This window comes from Podarcis filfolensis (assembly GCF_964270895.1).
Source record: "Podarcis filfolensis genome assembly, chromosome: 4".
In the NCBI taxonomy this organism is placed as follows: domain Eukaryota; kingdom Metazoa; phylum Chordata; class Lepidosauria; order Squamata; family Lacertidae; genus Podarcis; species Podarcis filfolensis.
The window spans coordinates 71,154,700-71,179,481 of record NC_139607.1 but is presented as its reverse complement, the minus strand read 5'-3'; the positions used below and the strand labels follow the sequence as shown (position 1 = coordinate 71,179,481).

Genomic DNA, 24,782 nt, shown 5'->3' with positions numbered 1-24,782 from the left:
GCCTGTTTCCTGGTCACAACTAGATATATTTATGGGGTATTTGGGATACACAAGAGGGCTTCTGACAAGCAGTCCCTCCTATCTACAAGCATGTGTGATACCCTTGCTCAGCTTGTAAATTATTTGAGAAATTGCAAGCCGAGGTTAGGGAGAAACTCGTCAGTGCCCAGGGTTGAGAACAGTAAATCAAAGCATCTGCATAATCTAGGACCTGCAAACCACATGGTTACATTACTCATACTTCTTATCTGAAGGTTGTACTTTAGATGCCTCTCAACTCCTACTTTACAGAGAACAGTTCTCAGCTTGAAGGTATTCTCTGTTTGGAGGGCTGCCTAGCCCAAGTCCAGTTTAGAGATTAAGAGCCATAGGAAGGGAGTGCACCGACCTTGAAGTCACCCACCAACAGTTATACCACTAAACAGCAGACTCAGCAAGCACACAGTTCATCAGGTCATGGTCTTCCATATCATGACGAGAGGCATTTCTGTATAAAGCAGCTTCCTGCAAATTGGTGTCCTCCAGATGTTTGGGGCTCCAGCTCTCATCAGTCTCCACCAGCACGGTCAATGGCCAGGGATAAGAAGAGCTGTAGGCCAAAATATCGGGAGGACACCAGCTTGGTAGAGGCCAGTTTAAATTATAGTAATTATTTCTAGACCAGCATCTATACATATAAATTAGCATATGCAAATGTTTGCAAGCCCGTGTCCTCTCTCTGTGTGATGCCTTTCCTCCTTTTTTGGGCAATGACTAAGCAACCACCCTGGGACAGGTGGCGCTGTGAGTTAAACCACAGAGCCTAGGGCTTGCCGATCAGAAGGTCGGTGGTTCGAATCCCCGCGATGGGGTGAGCTCCCATTGTTCGGTCCTTGCTCCTGCCAACCTAGCAGTTCGAAAGCATGCAGTAGAAGTAGATAAATAGGTACCGCTCCGGCGGGAAGGTAAACGGCGTTTCCGTGTGCTGCTCTGGTTCGCCAGAAGCGGCTTAGTCATGCTGGCCACATGACCCGGAAGCTCATTCAGTAAAGCGAGATGAGCACTGCAACCCCAGAGTTGTCCGTGACTGGACCTAATGGTCAGGGGTCCCTTTACCTTTAAGCAACCACCCTAGGAATGGTTTCTTATCAAGCAGGGTAGTTTTCCATGCTCTCAAGCTACATACAGGGGCAGCATTAATATAAACTGTAGCACAGTCAAACTAGCTTCTTGTTTTGACTAAAAGGGGAAATGCTATGGGCTTCTCCACTGGGAAGTTTCCCCTTTCTTCCAGGCTTAATAAAGCAGAAGGGGGAGAAATACTGGAAGCAGTCATTCCTCTGAGAATACCCCTTTAAAAAATATGCACACAGAAATTAAGCAGGATGCGGTTGCGATAGAGATAGCGTCCATACCTGGCTTGCTGCAAGCAGAAGTCTGCTACTTGCATTATGTCCTATCTCCTCTGCAAAGAATGACAAGAGGAGAGGTCAGCTTTCCAACAAGGTCAGTATTTGGAGAGCGAAGCATGGAAAGTGGGTTGCGTTATATTTAGAGTTTGGTCTAAATCAGTGCCAGTGTTGGCCCCCTCCCATCTCTTCTTTGCAGTGCTGTCTCTCAGGTCCCTGGATCGTACACTGCTGGATCTAAACCTACCCAATACAAAGGGAGGGGAACTGTTCCAAAGCTTCCAAAAAGAGCAAACTGTGTGGCTTTTTGAAATGAGTGCTCTGGGTGCTCAGAAGATAAAGCTCAAGTAGAATTTCACTTCTGTAAAGAGACATTTTTATTTGCTGACCTGGATTTGTCCTTTGTGAAGGGGCGGAAAAAAGGAAATTAGCCAGGAAGCTGCCTTCTCAAATATGGTAAGGTTTTCTATTCTAATGTCATTTTAGAGAAATTGTTGTGTGGCTGTTCAGTGTAACAAATTGTACTATGTTTGCCTTTAGTGTGAGGTTTCCAAATATAAATGATAACAATTCTGCTTTGGATTTGATTAGAGATATTACAGGTTTCCTATCCTATTGTGTAAATAACACAAAATAGCACAAAATAATTATGTGCCAAAGTTCATCCCTGTCTATATACTTTCACTGACTGGCAGGAAAAATATTAATAGAAATGGAAATATTACATCACTAGAATCCTCGGGTAGAGGAAATAAAGTGCATGTCTGTGCATATAGAGTATGTCTTATTACTTTTGAACAGGTATAGCTTTTCACCTACAACATCAGTTTCATGGCAGATAGCAATAGATCTGAAGCAAATAATACCATCAGAGGTGTATTAGGTTGTGAGATGTGTGGCATCTGCTACCTCATCCTTTCCCCTTCTGCCCCAGACCTCACCACCTCAACCTGACCAGTGATTCCTAGGATAATGTCCACTCTGTAATACATTCCCAACTAAACAATGCTAGAGACTGCAGTTCTATGAAGTGGCTAATATCTCTAAAAAGAAACAAAAAACAAAGCCTTTGCAGATTTTTTTGCAAGGCCTGACTGAATCAGTTTAAAACAGAGTTTAGTTTTTTGGTGCTGATGTGTCTCAAAGAATCCACTATTTTGGAACTTCGCAGCTTTCCATTATGATTGTCACTGCTGTTGATTCTTTAATTACTTGGCTCACTTGGACCCAAGTATTTGCTCTGAAAGAACAAGGGCAATGCAATGGCACACTTGCACACCAGAGAGTCTTTCCTTTCTTCAACTGGGTTTGAACTGCTTCCAGGGCCACGAGCAACAGTTCAGGCATCATTTGTTACCATTGTGGCAGTTCCCACAGAAAATTTTTAAGATGGAGAAATGAAACAGCTGGTATTTAAAGGTCAATGAGTTGCTTAGCACCCAGTCTTCATTCTGTCCAAGGCAAATGAGACTTCAGCAGTGAAACTTCAGTTCCAGAATAACAGTTTGATTCAATGCATGAGAGAAGGGTTCCTATAAGGGGATTTCTTCAATGATGCCTCATCATTGGAATATCTTAGGCAAACTACAAAATTACAGTGGACCCCCTTGCCACCCCACCTTCAGATAAGGTGAGATATATTTTAAAAAAGAGTTTGTTTCTCTTAGGTATGATTGATGCTATGCCTTACTTCTTCCACAACAAAATGAGCAAAGTAAATACTCAAAATGCTGTGGTGTGACATCTTGGTATTTAATGGGCATACTGAACTTATTATTTAAGTTTACTAAGTGGGAATACAGTATAAAAGATTGTCAAGTATAATCCACTGGTTTACAAATGCTAATCCATTGGTTATATGGATCTTAAAGGTAAAGGTAAAGGTACCCCTGCCCGTACGGGCCAGTTTTGCCAGACTCTAGGGTTGTGCGCTCATCTCACTCTATAGGCCGGGAGCCAGCGCTGTCCGCAGACACTTCCGGGTCACGTGGCCAGCGTGACAAGCTGCATCTGGCGAGCCAGCGCAGCACACAGAACGCCGTTTACCTTCCCACTGGTAAGCGGTCCCTATTTATCTACTTGCACCCGGAGGTGCTTTCGAACTGCTAGGTGGGCAGGTGCTGGGACCGAACGACGGGAGCGCACCCCACCGCGGGGATTCGAACCGCCGACCATGTGATCGGCAAGTCCTAGGCGCTAAGGTTTTAACCACAGCACCACCCGCATCCCTTATATGGATCTTAGCCATTGTAATAAAGCCAGTAACCTTGTATAATAAGGCAATCTTCTTTCCATTTGTGGATCATGAGTCAATTTCTTGTGGACCACCAAACGTCTCCTGAATGCTAGCATTATTGCAAAAATGAATGAATGAGGAAGAGATCTTGGTGAGATCTTGTATGGCACTTCTACTGCTGTTTAGCAGCATCGCTGAATAAACCTTCACCAGTAGCAGTGTGTGTAGCGAGCTGGAGTTGCCCCCCAGACACAAGCATCACTGCTGCTTACTTGGACAGGGCTGAGATTGGTCAAGGCAGCAACAAGACTGGGACTGTGCAGGTGAGTCCTAAGAAGCACCAAGTTGGTCGGGGCATTCTCAGTGCTGTATTAGCACAGCCTCAGCCTCACCATCATTCTGCCCCACCCAAGCCCTGTCCAAGTAAGCAGCAACATGCTTGTGTGGGGTGGGTGGCTCTTCCCCAGAACACATGCTGCTTACTGGCCTTAAGTATTACCCTGAGTATGCTTTGCAAATTTAAAAATACATTGGTGGACAATAGGGATCATAGAGTCATAGAATTTGGAAGAGACCATAATCCCCTGCAATGCAAGAATCTTTTGCCCAACATGAGATTAAGAGATTCATGCTCTTCTGACTGAGCTATCTTAAAACTATGTACGTCTGATGTTGGTTCTTCCCCAATCTACCTTGCGTGAAACATTAACTACAGAATTCATATCGCATGCAGGATAGCCTGCAAGGTGCACTATGACCAAGTCCCACAATGCCATCAATGGCTACACGTCCTGGATAGGATGTTTTTCCAGGTGACTGAGTAGTGACAGTACTGGAGCCAAAATAGGCCCACTGAAAAGCAAAAGGGAGAATTGGCAGCCAAAGTTTAAGTAAAGAAGGGATGGAAAGAAGTGAGAGAGAAGTGGTGGTTTTAAACAATGGCAGGGGTTTGAGTAAAGTACCTTCATTGTATGATGGTACAGTGGTACCTCAGGTTACATACGCTTCAGGTTACAGATTCCGCTAACCCAGAAATAGTGCTTCAGGATAAGAACTTTGCTTCAGGGTAAGAACAGAAATCGTGCTCCGGTGGCGCAGCGGCAGCAGGAGGCCCCATTAGCTAAAGTGGTGCTTCAGGTTAAGAACAGTCCTCCGGAACAAATTAAGTACTTAACCTGAGGTACCACTGTACTATGGAATACCGTATGTGAGAGCTCTGAATTCTTCATCTCTCTCACATGAGGAAGCAGAAGATGGAGAGGTCTGAGCACAGTGCAAAGGGAGGAACAATGAAAGGAAAAAAGTGGTTGTTTTAAACAATGCTAGGAGTGGGGTGGGGCAGAACAATATTGAGTGTAGCAAGAAGGAGTTTGGAAAGGCTCTGTTGTATTAGCTTAAGCTGTCTGTTTCTGCATTGTACCCATCTCTGCTATTTCTCCTGTTTCTTCTCTGGTTAAAACATTTCCCCATAAAATCCCCCCAAACAAGCCCTTAGTGGCTTTAGAAATGGGGCTGGAAAGGTGAAAAGTGAGCTTAGTAGTTGTGTGGGGTAGGAAGGGGGAGCTCTAGGGGGTTAAGGTGAGCGAGTGCTCGGGGAGTTGGGAAGCAGAGTGAGCAGCCCCTAGATTTAAAATAAAAAGGATTCTGGGTTTTATTTTTAGAGGAAGGGTAGACACACAGTAATTCATGTGAAGCACATCCATGACACACTGTCAACTAATTCCAGGTTCCTTTCCGCTTCTAAGCCACCTGCTACAAAATTCATTTCCAAAATAGCTTACACCAGTCTATAAAGGTACAAAAACTGACACTCGCGCAAATCATGCCAAACAAATTTAGGTTGTTCTTCCTTTGCTATTTCTGACACTTACATTTTATTAAAGTTCTAAAGCAGGTGTACAACCAGTGCTTAAAGCAAAAATGCTGGATGGTTGTTCTAATCCTAACTCCCTCTAATTGCAAACTCAGCTGCCGCATGCCACCAGGGTTGTAGGTAAAATGAGGCCACTGAGAAACAAGAGGGAGATGGCAGCATATTTAGGGGAACCCCAAAGTTTGTACAATTTTTTTAAAGCAAAAACAAGGTGGCAACACTTCCTGCAGTCCCACAAGGACTCAGCATGCTAAGCAGAGATGGAATTTTATATGGCTGTTGGGAAAGAAAGAAAAATGGGCCATGGGGGAAGTGGGATGCTGTGGCTGGAACCCTGAACAGGAGCACCCATTTTGGAGGAGGGGGGGTATGTTGCAATAATATGTTGTAGGTCCCACTTGCTCCCTGTAATAGGGAATTCAGGTTGCTTGAGTGCCTATGTTTGGAAGCAGAGCAGGAGGTCGCCCAAAAATAGTGAAGTGGCTTCCGCATCCTTGAGTCTAACCTCTTCATCACTGAGTCCAATCCTAGTGTAAACTCTCTCACTTGCTCAACTGTCTGTAACTGTAGCTGCCCAATTTCAAGTGTGGTAGATGGAAAACATGCACTGTACATGGTCAAACACAGCTGCCAGTCTTACTAATAAATGACAGGAGTAAATCTGCAATACAGAGCACTAAGAGGCTCAGAGCTACATTGGAAAGAGTGGTACATTTCCTTCAGTGGAAAAAGGGACCCCTGACCATTAGGTCCAGTCGTGACCGACTCTAGGGTTGTGGCGCTCATCTCGCTTTATTGGCTGAGGGAGCCGGTGTACAGCTTCCTGGTCATGTGGCCAGCATGACTAAGCCGCTTCTGGCGAACCAGAGCAGCGCACGGAAACGCCGTTTACCTTCCCGCCGGAGGAGATACCTATTTATCTACTTGCACTTTGATGTGCTTTCGAACTGCTAGGTTGGCAGGAGCAGGGACCGAGCAACGGGAGCTCACCCCGTCATGGGGATTCAAACTGCCGACCTTCTGATCGGCAAGTCCTAGGCTCTGTGGTTTAACCCACAGTGCCACCTACGGCTCAGAGCTACGTTGGAAAGAGTGGTACATTTCCTTCAGTGGTGGCTGATGTGAAAAAATATTTTCAAGGGAGATTTAACCGGAGAATAAATGGCTACTGTCTTTCCAAGCTGGCCCCTCCAAGAGGAACTGCAGCTTGAATGTGACAAGAGTCTGGAATGTCCCTCTAATTTCTCCACATGTTAAAAAAGATCACGGATTTAAATAGAGAAGTGCGAAGGCCTAGAAAAGTAACAGCAGAAATGACAGAACTTTGCTGAAGTGCCCTTTCTAAGAACAGTGTATTTCTGGGCTCCTGCACCTGCTGGTGAAGTACAACTTAGGCAGCACTGAGCTATATTGGTATATTTCATTCAGAGTTTCCTTGAAGAATTATTTTTAAACAGCTTCTCAAGTAAGGAGAAGGGTCTCGTTGCATAAGGCAGCCATAAAACAGGTAAAATCCAAATCTTTGTGAATGCAAAGATTAACAACATGTAGTTATTGTATATATTGTATGCAATACACAGCAGCTATTATTATTATTATTATTATTATTATTATTATTATTATTAGCCCCACCATCATTATACTCTAAGCAGTTTATGTATAGTTGGCAAAAAGTGAGCTGTAGGGGTTTGTTTTGTTTCTTTTATAACTTAGGAATGAATGCCCTAGTTGTGATGTCGCCCAACGGAGTGGCGGAGAGGTGATCTGACAGGAAAAGGCTCTACTCTGATTTGTAAATGCTATTTCGCATTTGCAAGTCAGACAGGATTGCATCCTTTATCATCACTACCTCTAACTGCAAATGCAGCCAGTGAGTGCCAACAAGGTTATAACCAGCAGGAACCCAGCGGGAAACAAGAGAGAAGTATCAGCATGTTCAAGGAAACCCAAAACTTTTGCAAAAGTAGAAATATATCGAGGGTGAGAAAATCAGAGCGGGCAACCACCCTGAAAACAGCAAGAGGTTCCAGAAAGGAAGGTGGCCCTCAGGCGGAAAAATGTTTCCTACCTCTACTCTGTGAAATCAGGCTGGATAGGGTCTAGGGACTGGATATATTCTTTCCTTAGCATCCAAAAACAAATGCCAAAACCTGTCTCACGATAACTTGCCTGGCTTAATTTCTGTCTCCGTTTCCCAGGCAGCCCTGAGAGGCCCCTTATCTGTGAAGTGGTGTCATCATATTGTGCTGATGAGTAAATCTCCCAAGGTTGAAAACTCTGGGAGTACCCTTCGGCTGCGGTTTTAGCGAGGTTTATGTTCTCATGAGCCCAGAATGAAATAATAGGTTAAAATAATTGTTTTGGGACAATTTACAGCAATGTCTTGTGGAGCACATTTAAACCTCTTGCAAACCTCAAACGTTACCAAATTTTCTTTTGTTATTTAATCACGCCTATTAAGCAGGCTCTCAATACTCATTTCTGCTATAAATCTGCATGGTGACGTAGCCGCTAAACGCTCTGTATAAATTCAATTGCCAAATCCTTTTTTGTTTTTCTTGTTTTTTAAGTTCACATTTTATCAAAGGAACATTTAATTTCCCATTTTAAATAAGAGCTCTTTCCAAACCTCAGAGCTTTTAAAGAATTACTTAGGGAGCTGTTACTCCAACTATTTATGATGTCATAACAAGGCATGCACATTCAAGGGCCACCACTAACTTAGGCTGTGTCTTCACTTGCACATTACTCAAGGGCAAAGCTGAAATGAATACACACTGATGCCAAGTACCCCAAAAATGCACACAATAGTCTACTCTCGTCTTCTTCGTCTCCCTTCCCATCATCTGCAGTATGGGGCAGAATTGGACACATAATGTCACCTTAGTTAAGTATATCACAACTGAACTGCATCATGTTGTGCTTGTTTCAGTAAGTAAATATGTTTCTCGGAACATACAACTTAAAACACAACTTCCCTATCCTTAGGGGAAGGAATGTGGTGCACTAAGAGAGAATGTGCTTTGAATGTGGAATGTCTCACATTCAGTTTGTGGAATATCTAGGTAGAGCTGGGAATTGTATTCTAAAAAGATAAATAAATCTGAAAGGGGTTGTTTATCTCGGGGCATCAGCATGCGTGGTAAACTGTTTCAGTTGTAAGAAAAAGATAACCCATTTCAACTGAAAGATGGATTATAAATCTTTTTGATAGGGCTTATGTGATCATATGGACAAACATCAGTTAAAAACTGACCAACATAGTTAAGTTAGAGAAGGTGAGCAGCAGGGAAACAAAACTACAGAAAACAGTAGAGTGGAAGACACAATACCTTGCTTAACAGGAATCATTTTTGTTTTGTTTTTGGCTTTCTCCTGTACTGATTGTAAATGTAGGAAAATGTAGTAATCATTACTCTTTATATGTATTTTCCTCTTTTGTTTTCTTAACTTGCACTATCTTATTAATGGAAAAGAAATGTAGCTTAGAGGTAGAGTCTATGTTTTGCATGTGTAACAGGTTCAATCCCTGGCATCTCCCGGTTGAGTTGGGAATGTCCCTTGTCTGAAACCTTGGATAGCCATTGCCCACCAGTATAGACAACGGAGGGGAATAACTTAGTTTATAAGGCAAGGTTTCTGCGTTCCGAATTGTAAAACCAGTGGATAAGTTGTTTAGGAATGTTGTCTGTTGTGATAACTTTAAATGAGACTATACTTCTTTGAAGAAGCTGTGCCTATTTTCTACAAACTAATTTAAAATAGAATTTTACCAATGGAAGAGAAAGATGCAGCCTGAGGAAATTCCTTTTTCTTGCCAGCCATTTCTCTAATTTTCCCTGCTCCATTCTGACAGTGCTATGAATGCGATACGCTACAATGGGATTTCCACCAAATACTGTTCTAGAAGTAATTGCTCATGGAACCAGGGCTTAGAGAGGATTCAGAGTGCAAAGTCAAAATAGCAAAGCATTGAATTACTGCGGTAGGACGTGGTACTACCTAGCCTTCCGACTTAGAAGCAGTTTCTGCAGAGGTTTGCAAGCTCCAGCATTCAGGTCCCCCCCCCTCACATTGCACTTCCAGCTGAGTGCTTAGTTCAAATTTCAGAGTAGCTGAAGTGATGCATTTAACACCTGCTATTTATGTTCAAGGTTAATACAAGGCTTAAAACATAACAATGTTCATGGAACCCACTGACCTACCTGCCCTAGGACAATGAACAACAGTAGGAAATCCCCACCATATGGAGAGGCCAAAAGCATTGACCTCATGTGCTTAGGATGCCATGCCCAACACACACAAAATGCTTTCATCCTCTTGTCCCTCATAGTTTTCTCCATCTCTTGTTTACACATCACATACAAGTGAGCTGTGGTAACTTCTGTATTGCAAAAGGCTTGACTTGAAGCAGACTAAGAGTCATTCAGGAAAATCTGCTGGTGTTAACTGTGCAGCAGCTCAGGCACCAGCTGATATTAAAATAAGATGCTTGATAATATTCCAGAACAGTAATTGGTTGCTTGGTAATGGGAAGGTTGTTTAGCTATGAATAGGGGATGCCTTCAGTTATTGATTCTCAAAGTGGGGAATGAGCAACACAGAGAGGCATGCATGCTACCCTGAACTTCTGGGATGAAAGGAGGAATATAAATGTACTAAATAAATAAATAAAAAGGGGGGCATGGGCAAGTGCCAGAGAAAGCACAACCTTCCTTCCATTTCTTTCCCATCACGACTAGATCATGAGTCAGGAGGACAGTGTCAATGTACTGTCTTCTTCACTAGATGGACTGGAGTTGACTGCTGTGTGTTGTACACTTCGTGTTGTCAATGAAGCTACGCTCTTCCTCCACCCACCCTCACTAGTCATCCCTATGGACCAGAGATGTTAAAGCTGTGAGCCTCAGTCTAATCACAATGTTGCAAAGAGCCAAATATGACCTATATGACCTCTGTCCCAAAGCAGAACCACCCACCAGGGACTCTGCAGATCATCCAACAAAATCCAAACAGGAAGCCACAAGCCATCAGGTGAACATATAAACTTGCTTTTATATTGAGACAAACCACTGTTCCATCTAATCCACTACTGTTGACTCTGACTGACTATGGCTCTCCAAGATATCAGGCAAATGTCATTCTTCACACACACACACACACACACACACACACACACACTTGTTTAACCACTGAGCTATGAACCATCCTACGAACTGTGGATTCTGTCCAGTGTCCAAAAGCCAAGCCAGATTAGGTGGAAAGGAAAACAGATTAACAAAACCAAAATCCTACCAGAAAATATATCACAAAGGGTAATCAATATACTGTATTCACCCAACTCTGTTTTGAACCCAGAAGACTGGCAGCTAACACAAATACATGAAGACAGAACCAGGACTAAAGTGGCAGAGCAGAGTAAGGAAGGGTAGGAGAAGCTGGGGGAAAGAATTACTCTGCTTCTTGTTGCTTGAAGAGAAGCAAGGATTCACCAACAGCAACCAAACCCTCTCTCCCGCAAGCCAATTACAATACTTTATTGTTACGATAACAAAAAGAGCTTCGGGATCTGACAGTACCACCCCAGCAATCTAACCTAGAACAAACAGACCTGCATTGGCAGTTGCAACAGAACTGGGCTCTTAATTTACTTGTTATAGGTTAGTTATATCACTTAGTTGCATAGACTCTTTGCAATGTTAGGTTAGAAGTAGCTTTTTTACAAGTTAGCTTAGCATTGATTCTAGTCACCTTGCATCATCACAAAACAGAGGTACAGTATTTTACTAGGTGAAAAAGCTCTTCCTACTAGCGAACAGCACCAAAAAAACATTAATTTTTATAAGGAAAGGGTGTCCGGTGTATATGTGGAGGGTAATGACAATTCCAGACCTTTCTGCAGAACTTATTAGCTCAGTATGGGAACTCTCAACCCCTACAGATTAAAAAAGGGTTTCTATTGTCTTGGCATAACAAGTTTTGTGGGGTTTTTTTTTAATCTGGGGATTAGTGTCTCCTTTTCCTATAAACAAAACCCACAGACACTGTGCAGAAATGTTGCTTTAAAATGTGTGAAATGTACTGAGGTTTGCCAGCTGAACCTTGTGGGAAGGACCTGCATGATTTACTCCGATGCACACAAAGTATTTAAGCCATTTAAATGGAGAAACAACCAAGAGCCGTATCCTGCAATATGGGAAATATCTCCTCCACCACTATACACATCTTCCTTTGGGACCTTTCTACTGGCTCTAAGCCGCAGAATCTTAAGGACCATAACCTTCTTAAAATAATAGACGTGAACTTGTGCCCTCCAAAGAACCGCACTGCAAGAGGTAAGAAATGCAGACAAAGACGCAAAACAAAACCCTTCTGGAGAATTTAGCAGCAATTTATTCCTGTTCTATTATTCAGCAAGATTACTCAGTTCTATCTATCCATGAGAGTCTTTCCCCATTGCAAGCAGCAGATGCAAGGGCAATACTGCTTAGGAGCATGTTAGAGGCAAAGGGTTAAAGCTGCATTCACTGCCTCCCCCATGCCATTGCCCCAATCCAGCTCCTCCAATACAGCAGTTAAAGAAAATACAACTGCACAGTGCCAAACTATTCAACAAGTGTCATGTCTCATTTGGCTTTTGACTTGAATCGGGGAGAGATCTAGTTCAAATCCTTGTTTAGCCACAAACCCTACTGGATGGCCATCTCTAACTTGTGGAAATCAAAGGAGATCAAAGTCTTGAGCTCCATGGAGGAAGAGTATCGTAATGGTGGATATTATATGGTCCTCTAAATAATGCAGAAGTGATAATGGAGGCATCACCTTAGGTTCTTAAACTTTGCTATTACCCTAACTATGATCAGTTTAAGTCAGGTCCACGCAACCTGTGTGTCCCCATATGCAGTCCCAATAGGCATTTGTGGCAGTCCACCTGAGCCTTAACAAACATCCTGTTTTTGTGACCTGCTTGGGAATCCAAAAACAAAGAAGTTGTTGAGTACCTGACAGGTCACAAGTTATGGAGGCCTTCTTGAAGGAATAACCATCAATATATATTCAACTTCTCACACACACCCAGCTGGGGTGACCAAGAAGGTAGGAAGCAACCATCCACCACCTATCATCACCAGCTTCATCTGTTTGTGTTATCAAAACTAATTGTAGTGACCCTCCACACATCAACTCTCTTATTCAGGCAGAAAACTTTACACAGTGGGAAAGACTGCAAAGTAAGATAGAACTTGACAGCTCTATCCTTACCAGGTAGAAGTAACACTACAAAAGCACGAGCTTGCATGCTGCTGTGCTTGTGGAGATGAATAGGACCTGCTGTCTTGTCATTGTCACCGTGCACAAGCAGCCATTTTTGCAACTGATAAACAGCTGACAGTAATAAACCAGGACAGTATTAAGTACACAAGGTGGTCAGAAATGCTCGGCAGAGGTCAGTTGATAATTGCATCATCTGTCAGCAACTACAGAAGCAGATCAATGCATTATTGGGTGACATTTGGAGGCTAACATCTCCCAAGAGAATATCAACTTCCAAAATGTAACAGAACCTCAACCATTTCAACCTTGCATGTGAATAACTATTATGTAATTGCCCGATCATTCACCGAGAATTTGCATTGCGAATGACAAGGTGCTATCACGACAATCTTAACCTGGAGCCAAAAGAATGCTTTTAAATTATAATTATAATGAAATATTATACCTGAAGGAGAATAATTCCACCCTATCTCACCAGGAAAACAAGTCCATAAAAATGTCACAGACTGCATTCTAAAACAGTTCAAAAAAACATTATATGAACTATTCAAATCATTGGAGTTGTTGGTGTTTCTCACTAAGCTATTCTACCACATATTAGTACAATTTATCCTTCTTTCATCAGTCACCCTACACTGAAAGTTTAGTCCAAATCTATCCAACACTATATTGTGTTGGCCCCATATTCCATAGTAAATTCCATAGCTTAAAAGTTCAACGAAACAGTAGCCATTAAATATGACATATGGACATTTGTAGCGGGAAGGATTGCTCTCATAGTAGACGAGTCTGACAAATCCCCTCCGCTCCTCTTTTTCTTAGAATAGTTATATGTATGGCTATCAGCTGTGAAACCAGAATTCACGTTGAAAGTATGTGTAACCTTAAACCTTACTACAGATACTAGAACTGTTTTAGAACTTGGATAATGTTTCGTCACAGGGGGTCAAAAGCAGGCATCCCCCAAAATAGACTGATTTTTGGGCTAATACCAACCCATGCTCCACATGTCTACATCTGGCTCCTTCCTTCCTTCTTTGACTTACCTTGTACAGTGGCATGCATTTGACCTTCCAGATCTGTGTTACAGGAAATTATGTACATAACACACACACACACACACACACACACACACACACAAACTGACAACAACAACTGTGCACCCATAGTTGGTGCTGGTTATTAGTTGTTGTTGTTGTTGTTGTTGTTGTTGTTGTTCATTATATTTAAAAAATCGCCTTTCATCCCAAAGGGTTCCATAAAATGCAGTGCACTACAATACTACAGATATTAAATCCAAAGGCTGATAACTAAACCAGCTCTTTGGCTAATCTATCCTCAAAGGCATGAGTGAAAACAATGTGGGGGTCAGCTACACCTCCAGTGGATGGTAGTTCCACCTCCAGAGTGCAACAACAGAGGAGGCTCTGCTCTGTATCACTGCAAAATGTCAATGCATGGGTAGGCTAACTAAGGCCCAGGGGCCGGATCAGGCCGAATCACCTTCTAAATCCAGCCCACAGACGGTCCGGGAATCAGTGTGTTTTTACATGAGTAGAACGTGTCCTTTTGTTTAAAATGTATCTCTGGGTTATTTGTGGGGCATAGGAATTCATTCATCCATCCCCCCAAAAATATAGTCCGGCCCCCCCATAAGGTCTGAGGGACAGCGGACCGGCCCCTCCTGAAAAAGTTTGCTGACCCCTGTCTCAATGGGACCACAAACAGAGACTTTCCTGCAAAGCTTATGGCTCAGGCCAGCAGATAGTGGTCATAGCACTACTTTAAGTACTTGGGTCATAGAGGGTTTTATACTCCAAAGTCAACACCTTAAATTGGGTGCGGCAGCAAAACAGCGGTGGGGGGGAACCTCCTAGTGGAGCACTCTCTCCACCTGTGATTCGCATCAACTGGTATTCAGAGGCAAATGCTTCTGATAATGGAGTCACTGATAGCTTTGTCCTCCACAAATTTGTCTAATCCTCTTTTAAAGCCATCCAACTGAATTGAACAGAGAGAGCCTGGGAACACAGGAGCTCTGTATGCGAAAGGAATTGGCTCAAGAGTGGATTTTCCATTACAGCAGATACTCCGTTGCTGCATCTGACAATTAAGTTGTAAGAAGTGCTCTTCTTTCAGCATTTAAAGTTTGATTAATGCTTATTCCGTGAAAACAGAGAATGCAACTCAGAAGCGCCGAGATTCACCACTCTTTTTTCATGTGTATAATGTAGCTGAGTCTTTTGTTGGAAAGTGCATACTTGGACTGATTCAACTGCAGCTAATACATTAGCCTTAATGTAATAATTAGTACACTCCCATTCTGCATTTAGCTAAAATTCCTCAAGCACTAATGGCTTTTAAGCCCCGCCCCTCAGACCTCTGTGTTTACATGCACTCTTACCCACATTCTAAAAGTAAGAAACGGTACATGTAATGACGAGCTGGTCAAAGACTCCAGATAGATCTTTATCAGCTTGTAGTTAATTATTATGAAGGGGCATATGGAACTAATTTAACATAATTTTCATTTTCAGACAGGCCAGCTCTGCTAGAACCATAAAGACACTGCCTAGGGTAAATGAGTAATTATCATCACATCATCTACCAAACTATGCAGCCTTTGCTCATGCTATGTTGGCTGGATGTACACTAGCTCACGCCAATGGCATCCTGTTGACTTCAATGGTATTACTTCTGTGTGTGATAGCAAACCCAGTGGTTGCATATAAAAACAAAAAGTGCCCTTTAACAACACTCTGAGGCAGGCAACAGGCATGATGGGAAATCAGATTTAAAAGAATGGGGCTGAGTCAAGAAACCTTGAGAAAACTAATTATAGAATTATAGCAGTGACAGTCGCACACCAGAAACTAAGAACCGAAAAGCAACCAAGGCAGCAAGAAGTTTGTGTGAGAGCTGCATAAAACCTGATTCATTAAACCAAATCTCCCTTGAATAATTAAACATATAGTTTAGGGAGCTTAGGCAAAATGCTTGCGAGGCAGGGACACAAACAATTCTCAGGCATCCTGATTTCAAATATAGTAAGCCCACAACTTTACATGAGGTTATGTTCCGGGGATCGTGCTTAAAGCTAAATTTGTGTATAGTCAAAACACACTGGCTTCAATTGCAGGTGGGATTACCAAAGTCTTTTTTCCTAGATGCTCACCCCCATTCATTCATTCATCCATTCATTCATTTAGCCAAGCGTGTAAAGCAGAATGTGTACAAGTTAAATGTGTGTAAGTTGCAGGCTTACTGTACCTGAAAACCTGTTTCTGTTTACAATAATCGGTGTGGGTACATCTTTCTTTCAAACACACTTTCTTTGAAGGAAAAGACTTACTTTTACTGCATTTGCATTCTGCTATTCCACCAAGTGACTTAAGTGAGCATAAATGGCATTTATTTATTCTATTAGATTTATATACCACCCTTCTTCACAAGATCTCAGTGAAGTTCACAGAATAAAAAACCTATGAGGTAGGTTAGGCAGAGAGAAAGTGACTAGACCAAGGTATCTCTGTGAGGTCCGTGGCTGAACTGGGATTTGAACCTAGTTGTCTCTGATCCAAGTTTGATATTTCTACCCACTTCACCATGTTGGCTGTCTGATGACAGCACATAAATACTCCACATGTTACAAGGATCTCTTTGGAGAACCTCAAACAATCTATCTTGTTTTTAAATTAATGTATTTTCAATTAGCAAACGTGATTCATTCTTTCATCTCCAGGACGATGACATGGCACATCTTCAATTTGCTCTTGTATAACCAGTTCAGTGAAGGTCATTGACTTGGCAATAACACATTACTTCAGAGCCATCCAAGAGCAGGAAACAAGAGACTTGCTGACTATTTGCTACCATAACGGCATCTTCAAAGTATCTCATAGCAAAGCCATGTGTTGTTGCTTAGAGGTGAGACCATTTGTACAACCCTTATCTGAACACTCGTAGCTAGATAAGTACCTTAAGCACTGTTCTTATTCCACCAGCCCCTCAAAATAGAGTGCAAATCTATATTTGGATCTGTTCAAGATGAATAAGCGATTTCAACTTTTTGACAGCCAGCATCAATTTGTTTTACTATTGCTCTCCTAGTAAAAAGCATTTTTAATAGATCAAATGGCTTTCTATCAATGGATGAATCTGTTTATTATCTAATTTAAAAATGCCAAAGGGGTAGCAAAATGGGGGGGGGGGGGAGAATTGTACCATAAAGGCTAACATAAAACACTAAACTATGGTTTGGCATTACAAATGATAAGTTGTAGTGAGCTTGACTATGCCCATAAATGCTATGCTGTTAAATATTTACAAAGTGTGTTCAAGAAATACAAAGTCTAGAATGTTATCCTCTTAAAATCACATTTTTGCTCTACTGTGTCTACTTTGTGTTTTCATGTAGTTCCAGATAAATCTACCTCCATGTTCTATTCTAAGATTCTATTTCAAAAAACTGGAACAATGTCATTTATAATCTAGGAGACAATATGAAACACAGCTAAGAAACAGTATATTTGAGGGACACAATTCTGATCTCCTCATGAAGGGCAGCACAACTGAGTTCAGCATAAAACAGAGTAGAATAAGGCACTTTTGTTGTTGTTCTTTAGTCGTGTCCGACTCTTTGTGACCCCATGGACCAGAGCACGCTAGGCACGCCTGTCTTCCACTGCCTCCCGCAGTTTGATCAGACTCATGTTGGTATCTTCGAGAACACTGTCCAACCATCTCGTCCTCTGTCGTCCCCTTCTCCTAGTGCCCTCAATCTTTCCAACATCAGGGTCTTTTCAAGGGTGTCTTATCTTCTCATGAGGTGGCCAAAGTATTGGAGCCTTAGCTTTAGGATCTGTGCTTCCAGTGAGCACTCTGGGTTGATTTCCTTAAGAATGGATAGGTTTGATCTTCTTGCAGTCCATGGGACTCTCAAGAGTCTCCTCCAGCACCATAATTCAAAAGCATCAATTCTTCAGCAATCAGCCTTCTTTATGGTCCAGCTCTCACTTCTATACATCACTACTGGGAAAACCACAGCTTTAACTTTATGGAACTTTGTCGGCAAGGTGATGTCTCTGCTTTTTAAGATGCTGTCTAGGTTTGTCATTGCTCTTCTCCCAAGAAGCAGGCGTCTTTTAATTTTGTAACTGCTGTCACCATCTGCAGTGATCCTGGAGCCAAAGAAAGTAAAATCTCTGTCTCCATTTCTTCCCCTTCTATTTGCCAGGAGGTGATGGGACCAGTGGCCATGATCTTAGTGATGTTGAACTTTAGACCATATTTTGCGCTCTCCTCTTTCACCCTCATTAAGAAGTTCTTTAATTCCTCCTCAACTACAGCCAATATTCACTGTGCCTAACGGCTATATTAGCAACATATGCACTATCTTAAAAGGTTTTAGTTATTTTGTAATGAGGTAATGTTTCCTCTACTAGCTTAAAACTTTCTGTCATGCAAACAGATTAGATTTTTACTCTTGGAAGGCATTAGCAAGTATCTGCATTGACTCATCTGCACAGATATGCTCATCATCTTTTTTAATCGTTCCGACTGTACAACCTGTGAGGGCATCAACTTAGAAAGCGTCTTTGAGAAAGGGCAAAGCTATGACAAAGTACCTTCTCTGTGCTAGGTGCAGAGAGAGATGCATAGAAACGTTTTGAGATGCAAGAAGCAAAATGCTTCTGTATCTTTTACGGAACCAGCTGAATTTGGGGATCAAAAAAAGAAGTCCTTGAACATTTCAACCCAAGTCAACTGAAGCTTTATGTTGAACAAGATTAGACAACAGTACAAATTTGTTGTTTAGTCGTTCAGTCGTGTCCGACTCTTCGTGACCCCATGGACCAGAGCACACCAGGCACTCCTGTCTTCCACTGCCTCCCGCAGTTTGGTCAAACTCATGTTGGTAGCTTCGAGAACACTGTCCAACCATCTCATCCTCTGTTGTCCCCTTCTCCTTGTGCCCTCTATCTTTCCCAACATCAGGGTCTTCTCCAGGGAGTCTTCTCTTCTCATGAGGTGGCCAAAGTATTGGAGCCTCAGCTTCACGATCTGTCCTTCCAGTGAGCACTCAGGGCTGATTTCCTTCAGAATGGATAGGTTTGATCTTCTTGCAGTCCATGGGACTCTCAAGAGTCTCCTCCAGCACCATAATTCAAAAGCATCACTTTTTTGGCGAGGCTCAAAACTTTTTGTTTTTCTTGAACCAAGAAGTAGTTGGCTTAATTTAAATGCAGAATCAATCACACATCTCTAACTGGAAGACTATGAGATAAGCCCTCCTAGGTCAGGTCAAAAGTTCATCTTGCCTAGCAGACTGTTCTCACAATGGCCAACCAGATGCTCATGGGAATTCCATAAGCAGAATCTGAGCATTAACAGCACTCTCCCCACATATGATTTCCAGCAACTGGTATTCTAAGGCATATAGCCTCTGTCAGTGGAGGCAAAACACATGCTTTTCATGCTGAAGTTACCAGGTTCAATCAGAATTCATTTTGAACCAAGTATGAAAACCTATTATTGTATAGGTGTGTGTGTTTAATATATATAATTTACCAAAAAAGCAAAAACCATTTTTTAATCATGTAGTTGTTAATTAATAGTAACAGTAGTAACAACAACAACAACAACAACAACAACAACAACTACAACAACAACAACTGCTCAAATGGGATCGTTGTTATTAACCCACATTACACAAAAGGGTAACACCCTATCAGAAAACCGGTGGAAGGGATGCTTAAAGCCTATAGGAGAATTGTACACTTTGTAGATAGGCTTAACAAAACAAATTATGCTATCAACATGCTATTAATATGTTAGGCAAAGTCTTGCTTAAGTATCAGATGCAATTATTTGATCATGTTTCTCACTTGCTTTGGAACTCCAGTAACATTTGATTATATCCTGGTGCATTAAAAGTGATGGCATAGTCTAGGAATTCAACTGAAATTGAACAGACCTGGGTACATTTCCCATCAAACCTGCAAAGTAAACCTTTGCTCATGTTAATGGTTACTGTTGGCCCTCTGACAACAACTTTAGACAGATATGAATACAAGCCATGTGCAGTCTATCAGATTTAAGCAACTGGAAGGGAAAACACACCCTGATTTTGTGTATCTAACTATGGTTGAGTTCACAGAGACCTATGCACCATTGAGAAAAATAATGGCTGAGGCAAAGTTATGTTGATATGCCCTGAATTTGACTTTTATGTTTGGTTGACCTTATTGCAAACAAAATAAAACAAACCCAAGGGGTATTAGGCATTATGAATGCAACCATCTGAAGGAAATAGAAATGAGGGTCAATGGGAAAATCCCATTGTTTTGCTATTACAGGACTTTTAGAACCTGGAAACAAATAAACCATTTATTTATTTATTTGCTCTTGGATGAATAGCAAAATCTACTGAAATATGTGATGCCTTGTGAACAGTCTACAGTCTAATAATCATCACCAATCATTTATCCAGGATCTTAAGTGGCTGTTGTTATGGATATTATCCAATGTTAGTCACACAGTAAATTCACTGAAATCAATGAATCAAGTCTGAGTGTGATTTAGTTGTATATCACCCAATTATTTCCCTTAAATTTAACTCCTCTTAAACAACTTTCAAAAGAATGTTGGACAATTTCAAAAGTACATATTGGTTGGGTTAAAAAAAAAATCACACAGCAAGTTCTGCACACCCAATTGAGCTTTTGGATTGTGAACAGCAGGTAACCAATGTAACATGACAAACAGCTTTTTAAACTCAGAGGACTGAGAACAATAGAACTGAAGAGTTGGAATAGACCCTGAGGGTCATCTAGTCCAAGGATCATCTAGACTTTCAAAAAGCTGTTTGCAAAATGGCATTGCAGGGCATGGTGCCTGCTGTTTGGGTAGGTGTTAAAATCCTATGGAGCACACCTGAAGCAGAGCTTTCAATCCCAGCCAAAATGTTTTCCAAGACCTGTTTCATGTGTTACAGAATTCTAATTCACGGTTAAAAAAAATTCCTTGTGTGTGAAGATAAGGAGAAACTCATGCATACAATCAATACGTATGTAATAACTGACATACAGATTGCATATTACCGTATTTTTTGCTCTATAAGACGCACCAGACCACAAGACGCACCTAGTTTTTGTAGGAGGAAAATAAGAAAAAAAATATTCTGAATCTCAGAAGCCAGAACAGCAAGAGGGATCGCTGTGCAGTGAAAGCAGCAATCCCTCTTGCTGTTCTGGCTTCTGGGAGAGCTGCGCAGCCTGCATTTGCTCCATAAGACGCACACACATTTCCCCTTACTTTTTAGGAGGGAAAAAGTAAGTCTTATAGAGCAAAAATTACGGTATATCCTATTTGAAATTGTTCTCCGTGTATACCAGAGGTGGGGAACAGGATCTGGCCAATGGGCCAGATCTTTAATTCCCCTCACCTCAACTCTGACTCATGGGCTGGACTGCCCACCTGTCAATCACCTGGTATAGTAGTTTACAGCTGTCAAAGTTCAATGCAGGTCACTGTAACCGGCGATCAACTGATCATCAGTTACAGTGCCCTGTTGGTGCTGGAAGAGTGCCTTCCAAAAGGCTTGCTGTAGTTACCAATCAGCTGATTAGCAGTTACAGCAAGCTTTTCTAAAGTCCATTTTCAGGAAGCAGATTGGATTCAAACTGCTTGCGCAAAATGAAGCTTTTCTCCTCTGCAGACACATATGATGCCATGTGAGAAGAAGATGGGCATGGTTGGTGGGTAATGGCCTCGTGGGCCAAACTGGGATCTATGCTGGGTCTAACTGGGCCTGTGGATCAGAGGTTTCCCACTGCTGAGATACAATCTTTGGAGCAGCTCCATGAAAGGTTGGACTACGAACAGTACATTAATTTCTGTAATAACATTAGCATCTATAATATTGCAATGGAATGACAAAAATACACTTTTGTGAAAGGAGGATCAATTTATTTCAGATTTATTTTTTTATTTTATTTCAGAGAGGTGGTGGATGGTGATGGGGAAAGGAATTATTTGTGGGATTGAGTGTAAGTATGTTTGAACACTTTTAAGGATTGTATGAAATGTATGTTTGTATGCTAGTATATGTGTATTAATGATGAACTATTTTAACAATAAAAACTTATTTTAAAAAAATTATTTCAGATTTATAAACAAGGCCTATTACAGACTGGCTTAAACAAAGAATTTCTAAAAGCCAAGGGGTGGGGGAGGGGGAGAGAGACATGTCATTTTTAATCTATGGGACTTCAGATTCCGTGCCAGTAGTGTAGTGAATAAAACAAGACAGAACCTACTAATTATTCTCATGTGTAACCACAAAGACATTACATTAAGGTTATTTAAAGCCTTGCGGGATTTACTTCTGACTGGATAAAGCATACTTTTCAAAGTACTTCATTGACAACTGTCCGAAAAATCTGTTCCAGAAAGTGAAGTACAAATTTTACAACTCCTGGAAAGATTTATTGTCAGGCTGCTTGTGTCCTGTAAAATAATCAAGATCCTTTCTTACTCTGAGTGTAATTGGCACCTGTGTCTTGGCAGATAGCTTTAAGTTTCACTTCTTAGACCGTAAGGATGTCACAAGGCCTGAAGAATGCTGGAAGGACCTCAACAACTGCCTACGTGCTCTCAGACATCTTCTGAAAACAGTCTTATGAACTTGAGATTCTTTGCCAACCAGCTTTTACCGATTTCGTTGGATGTTCTTATTGTTCTTACTTTTGTATTGTGTTTATAGATTATATACAGCCTCACAATATTTTAAATGGAAGTGCTGTTTAAAAATATTTAAATATTTTCTAAAAAAACAACAACAGTAGTTTTTTATATATTTTTAAAAAAGAAACTTTAGTGAATTCAGTGGTTAGAACAGCAAGGCACAATACTTTTGAAAGCCCTGAAATCTTCAGAATATTAAAAAGAACACAAATCAAGGGAGGGGAAAATTAAAAAGGAGAAAAAGCTGTATTTAAAATAAAGAAGAAGTTCTTCACTTTGCTTAATGAGCTCTGGAATGGTCATGTGAGGGCCCTGGCTTGCTCCCAGAGGCTGGTAAACAAGGAGGAGGGCAAGGCCCGCTTAGGACAGGTAAAGGTGTTCACAGGGGAGGGAGAGTTACTGCAATTTTGCCTTTGCGCATGGACTCCAGGAACCATTCTGTTAGCTATCCTTTCATTCAGTCTTGATTTTCTTTGGTGTTGCTTTAAGTGTGCTTGTTGTGTATTAACTATTCCTCCACCCTTTCCCCTTACAATTCTTCTTTGCTTCTACGTGTGTGTGTAGTCTTCCTTTAAAATCTGTCTGAGTGCTTTAAATTTATTTATGTATCGCTCTGCCTTACTTGTTTCACTCACTCTCAAACTTCCCCCACCGAGCAAAAAGCAGCTTTGGCAGATGACTAAGGCCAGTTGAGGAGGGGAGGGGGTGAGAGGTGCTTTGGGTCCTCAAGATGGAAGTTTCCATTACCCATGCCAACCTACGCCTCAAATCAAATCCTTTGCTCGCTGCTTTGTGTGCTTGCAATACCACCTAAGGGCACCAACGTAATTCCACTGAATCAGTGCACACAAACAAAACCACTGGGAGGAAAGCAAATCCCTGACAGTTCTTCCTTCACAACAAACCCAACTTTAAAGGCATAAAAACCCAATTTCTCTGTGATCAGGCAGGGTTCTTACCTAGGGGTCACCTTTCTTCTGCCTGTTCGTTTGCCCACAGAACACTGGGAGAGATTGCTATTCTTTTTTATACCCTTTTGGTATCTGGCAAGACTCATACCATCAGAAGAAGCAGCCTTGTCTGCAGATTTCATCCCAATCCACCCAAAAATAAAGCTGGAGAAGAGAGAGGAGGGATGGGATGACAGCAAGTCAGCAACCACAAAGCAGGGAGTAGAAGCAGTTCCGAAGAAATGTAGGATTTGAGCTTCCTAAGAACCAGGATGTGATTTTTTTCTACATTGCATTTATAAAAGGCCTTGCAAGGCATCCAAGATAGTATACAAATCTCAAAATGCTAAAACAAACAATTGGCCCAAATTGCAGAGTGAACATCTCTCACGCTGACTGATGGGGAAAGGCTTAAACTCTGCAGTACAGAAACTGCTTTGCATGCAAAAGGTTCTCAGGTTTAATTCCTGGCATCTCCAGGTAGGTTATAAAGTCAGTATAAAGACAGTAATAGGCTAGAAAGACCAATGGACTTAACTTGGTATAAGGCAGCTTCCTACGTTTCTATGGTGGTCCCTGCCAGAGCTAGCAGCCAGGGCTTCCCGGCCAGGGTTTCACCTCTTCAGCCACTGAATCGAAATGTCAGCTTGCAAATTCAATGCACGGGCCCTAGCTTTGGAAATGGCAGAATTCATACCGAACAACACTTTTAAAAATGCAACCTGGCATTTGTTTTGCAGGAACTACTGCTTTGGAAAGGGGAGGCAGGAGAGCTCCTGCTGAAATGAAGGATCAGCTTGCATGTGCTCTGTGAACTCCACCGTCTGCACCTCATCTGCCTTGTCTCGATTAATGTGCGCCATGGGAGTCTGAGGGGATTATCAGAGGGGTTTTAAAATGCTCTGCAGACAAGTCTACCAAACCTTTAAATGAAAAAAGTATGAATGAAAATGTCCCAGAGCACGCCACTAATGTACATTGAATTTTTGCTCTCTGGGTCAATGAGGAGTTTATATTTTAGAAGCGCATGCAGTAATTTATTGACTAAGAGGATGGTTATTTGCAAAAGCAATGCCAGAAGGCCACTCCAGCATTAAACAGTATAATATATAGAGCATCCTGGTTTTGAAGTACAATACCCTTTCCAACAAATAAAAAAAGGGGGGGGGACACACAAAAAACCTATTTTGCTTCCACTGGGATGCGTCGGGTTTTACATGGGGGGTGTAGGATTTGAAAGCTGCTTAGAGATTTGTACAGTAAGTGGAACAGCAGAAGCACGGCACACTAGGATGAGAAGTATCATGTCTGTCTGT

General features: G+C 41.7%; 2 protein-coding genes and 1 long non-coding RNA gene across 5 annotated transcripts in view; 2 read left to right on the top strand and 1 right to left on the bottom strand.

Moving 5' to 3' along the window:
* The window catches only part of CMSS1 (cms1 ribosomal small subunit homolog), a 180,056-nt gene that overhangs the window by 19,482 nt on the left and 135,792 nt on the right, over positions 1-24,782 (bottom strand). The window contains exon 1 of one of the 2 annotated variants that reach the window (XM_083611741.1): positions 1,395-1,535. The exons of the other annotated variant lie outside the window; for it this stretch is intronic. The gene's annotated coding sequence lies outside the window, so the exon portion shown is untranslated. Of the gene's footprint in view, positions 1-1,394; positions 1,536-24,782 lie in introns of those variants that run through there. 2 annotated transcript variants of the gene reach the window in all.
* The window catches only part of FILIP1L (filamin A interacting protein 1 like), a 185,149-nt gene that overhangs the window by 29,152 nt on the left and 131,215 nt on the right, over positions 1-24,782 (top strand). Inside the window, exon 1 of one of the 2 annotated variants that reach the window (XM_083611480.1) lies at positions 1,561-1,844. The exons of the other annotated variant lie outside the window; for it this stretch is intronic. The gene's annotated coding sequence lies outside the window, so the exon portion shown is untranslated. Of the gene's footprint in view, positions 1-1,560; positions 1,845-24,782 lie in introns of those variants that run through there. 2 annotated transcript variants of the gene reach the window in all.
* LOC310761649 lies at positions 7,790-24,594 on the top strand. The gene is made up of 4 exons (XR_014547630.1): positions 7,790-8,428; positions 16,512-16,696; positions 23,516-23,946; positions 24,207-24,594. It is a non-coding gene; the product is annotated as an uncharacterized lncRNA (long non-coding RNA).